Source organism: Stegastes partitus, unplaced genomic scaffold, assembly GCF_000690725.1.
Source record: "Stegastes partitus isolate 25-593 unplaced genomic scaffold, Stegastes_partitus-1.0.2 Scaffold380, whole genome shotgun sequence".
Classification (NCBI taxonomy): Eukaryota; Metazoa; Chordata; class Actinopteri; family Pomacentridae; genus Stegastes; species Stegastes partitus.
The window spans coordinates 44,998-49,341 of NW_007578111.1; positions in this window are offsets into that span (position 1 = coordinate 44,998).

Here is a 4,344-nt window from a genome sequence, read left to right on the forward strand (position 1 = left end):
CCCAATACTGAATCTGTTGGGTTCTATTGATTAGAGATGATTTAGTTCAACAGCAAAAATTCTCCAAACTTATTACTGACTGTGATAAACACTGACTTCATGTTGATTATTACTCAGTCATGCTGACCAAATATGGAGGAAACCAGCTCATAAAATGCCTCCTGCACATGAGGAACAGGTACATTCAGTGTACAACAGAAGTAAGTACATCCATATTTGTTCTTCCTGTGTGGTTCGGGCAACATTTTTTTGGATCATGCTGGAACATTCTGCCAAGCGTTTGGAGATGCGGTGTTGTCTCGTAAACTACAGTTTTAGTATTTCCACCGGGATTCACGGTGCCATTATTAAATGTTATCCCCCCCCAACACACTCTTTCAGTTCTGTGCTTCACTGTCAGGTCTATGCGTTGCGTTATATCGTCTGGATCAAGTTCATGCCAAACACACTGGACATCGGAGCCATCTGCTCTCTCAGCGTTCATTCTTTTTCATCCTTTTTGCGGAGTTTATTCTTGCAGTTATGTACCAAACAGCAACAAGTGGTTAGCTTGATGTCCTTCGCACCGTCTGAGCTGTCACAGATTTCCATTGATGAGTGCGTCTGAGACAAGTCTGAAGCACTTTGCAGTCTGTTTTAAAAGTTATGCAGGTAGGGCACAGTGCCATTTTAGTAGGACGACTGCTCCGGCTCTGATTAGTGGCACTCTGGCTTGTTCTGTACCACTATACCACTATACTGCTATACTGTTTACATCTTTGTGACATTTCTCAGTCATATTTTCTTTCCCGTACGGACCCATGACGCAGAAAACCACAACCCACTGGTCCAATAACTGAGAAAGTTCTGGTGTGTACAGATCATTTTATACTCATGCAGCTGAGCTATTTGGGGAAATCCAAGATGTGCACAGATCACATGAGGGCTTCTTCTCTGGGGCCTGGACTGTCAATACAGTCTTTCAACTGATCATAAAAGAAAACTTGCCAGCTTACAGAGACTACTGAGAGGTGGCCCAGCTGACAGTTGGTTTAACCATGTCCATTACAGGGTGTCCAGCAGAGCGGCCTGTTGGTGCTGCAGCAGCTCAACATGCTGCTTCACTACTTTCGGTTTAGACTTCATACTTTACGCTCGTGTCCGTTCACTCACCTCCCTGCTCAGAACGAAAACGAAACGTTCAAACACCAACATGCCTCCCGTTTATGTTCTGTTTAAACACGACCTGTAACTTCTTTATTTTCTCGGTTTTAATTTCATGCAGAGAAGCGCTTCAGCTCCAAGTACAAACTCCGTCCTACCTTAGACTTGGTTCACACCTGCGTCTCTGCGGACGGCGCCGTGTTTATCCGCTCTTTGGTCAAACTTTAAACAAACTATTGTAGCCAATTCTGGCGACACAACAAATCAGACAAACTCTCTACTTCCTGATACTCATGTTTCCTGTAAACCTGATGCGCGCGGACCCGCCCACAAGGAGGCAGAGTCCTCCGCGCGCATCCAGCCGCTGGAGCCACGCGGGCTGTTGACGGCGCGCACTCGTAGAGACGGTTCAGGAAAACCGGAAGCGCCACATCCAGCCCCGAAGCCTCAAACCTGGACACGTACAGCGGGAGAAAGGTTGTTTAATTACTAGAGTTCAATTAGGCTGAGTTTAAGTATGTTTGACAATATCCTTAGAAGCTTGGAAATAAAACAGCGCCAAAAAACAAACAAAAACAACAACAACAACAACAACAACAACAATAATATTGATAATAATAATAAATACTTGCACCGTGAGGGCTGAACATTCTTGATTCTGATTGGCTGGTGCAGTGGTTCTCAAACTTTTTGAGCCACGACCCCCAAGACGACATAAGTTTGTGTTTATGACCCCCCAAGTTTTAATTTTTAATATCTCATGAGTAATAACTTTGTTGTTCAGGCATTAATGCGTTTAAAAATAATTCTTTAATTCCACAGATTAATCTCTTTACATTAACACGTTCATTTTCTTTTTGAATTAATAAATGAACTGAATTTATTTCGAACAAAAGAAAGGGAAGAAGAGTATTAAAACAAAAGAAAAATAATTTTAAAAAGAGCATTAAAAAAGTGCAAAAAAATAATTATAATACTGCATAATCAAATTATAACATTAACACGTTTGAAAAAGGAGTGGGAAGAAGTATACACTTTTAATTTTGACAGCCCTAATACAAATTTATTTGATAAATGTCGGCTTTATTTTTAAATTTTATTCTAGTTTTTTTTTTTTACAATGATCTGGCGACCCCCAGAAATGATTTTACGACCCCCATGGGGATCCTGACCCCCAGTTTGAGAACCACTGGGCTAGTGCATGTCCAATAATTTCTTGTAACTGCAACGTACAGCTGAACACCTGTACAGGTTCCTTTTTGCAGTTCTAGATTGATGTGCAAATATTAAACGCTGCAGGTACAACAACCTTTGTTAACCCTATTCAGGACTTTGGGGGTCTTTTGCATTTGGAACCAAAAATATGTCAACTTATCAGAAAATGTATTTAACATAGTATAAAAGTCTACAATGAATACCAACAAATATTTTGCACACATTCATTCTTCTACGTACGGCAACATGAAAGTTCTGAATAGGGTCAAACATACAACCTACAAAGTCCTTGTTGTTTCAGTTAAGTGACAGCAGTGCATTTTTAATATCCATGCAATAAAAGAGAGGAATGTAATAAATATATTCAGTGTGTCTCAAAAAGCAGCAGCTAATTTGTCTGTCAGTCATACTTGTGTGTTGCTATATTTGCTAAGCGGTTCAAACTGCGGTTCAGGGGCCACTTATGGGTCCTTGACTCTACTTAAGCAGTTTAAAATAAGGATAAGTTTCGATTTCTTTGTTTACAAAAATTAGCTAATTTTAATTCTGACAATAAATGAGAATCCACTTATCGTTTCACTTATCTCTGCACTCAAGGAAAATAATTTCATGGCCTCTGTAGCGGCTAAATAATGTGTAAAGTATCCTTCAATTAATAGTCCTGTGAATGCTTCCTAGACCACAATGAACGCACACACTGGACTGCCACTATTTTGGGAGGAGACATAAAACACAACTTCCCAAACCATTCACGTCACCCTCCTATCTGCTTTCATGACCTTATATGTAACTTCATGTCTTCCTATTGAATGACACCTCTTCAGTTGCAATGGTTTCCTTCTTTTTACTTTATTTTCTGGCTGGATCATAACCACAGACACAAAGATGTTTTCTAATGCACTGCGCGGATACTGTGCTGTAAATGCATACTTTGAAAACACTATTCTGTTGCATAATTTTCAGGCGTATTTAATCAGGGTTCGTCATGAACTCTGTAATTTTCAGATCATTCAACGCCTTAGTTTTGAGGAAAGTAAAACACTTGTTAGAACAGAACACAGAAATTTGAGAGTTTGTCTTGTGTCAAAATTTCATAAAAATTCTCTCTCGCCGAGCTGTTTCTTGTGTATTTTATGTATTCATTTCAGTTTCTATTTAAGATCCCAACCCTGGCAGCGTCACTGTTGATCCGGCGGATGTTGTGTTTGGAGAAGATCCACTTGAGATTTTCGTATTTGATTTCGTCACGTGCTATTTGAAGAACTTTTCAGCCTCTTCAGCCTCCCCTACTACAACCAATAAACTCACACATGAGTTTTCTGCTGAAACAAACGCTGTCTGACGTTCCTCTGACGCAACCCTCAGCTGTGTAAGGCCCACGTTATCAGATTGGACATGTTTATGAGAGAGTTTTTCCTGTTTATCCAAACAAAATATGAAGCTGCTTCCAAGTCTTTTCCAGTGAGGATAATGGACGACGCAGAGGGCTTCAAGGAGGGAAAAAGTTGTAATGAAAGAGCTTTGTTGTCTTATTTAGCTGGTTTAGTCATGCAAACCCAGTCTGTGGAAATGCCTTAAATGTCTTCAATGACATATTATTACACAAGTGTTTGTCTTCCAGGTTTTTGGAGCTCAATCGTTACTCCCTTGTTTTTTTTTTTTGCTGATACTTTTTGTGATTGTTTGCTTGTGAACTTCAAACCAAACTGTTCACATTGGCTGTGTGAAGCTAATGTGCTGCTGCTCCGACACTCTGGTCTCTGCAACTTTATTGAATCAACAGCTCGTTGAATCAACAGTTTGGCCGGAGTTGCAAATGTCTCGGCATTTATTGCATAATATAAATGCTAGCAACACACTCGGTTGCTTTTGTGCCAGGAGCTGGATGACAAGACCAGTGCTATTGTAATATCCTTCCGGTTCGGAACCAAAGACTTAATATGAGCCTTATGCAGATTCTTCTGCTCTCTTTTGTGTTTACTTATA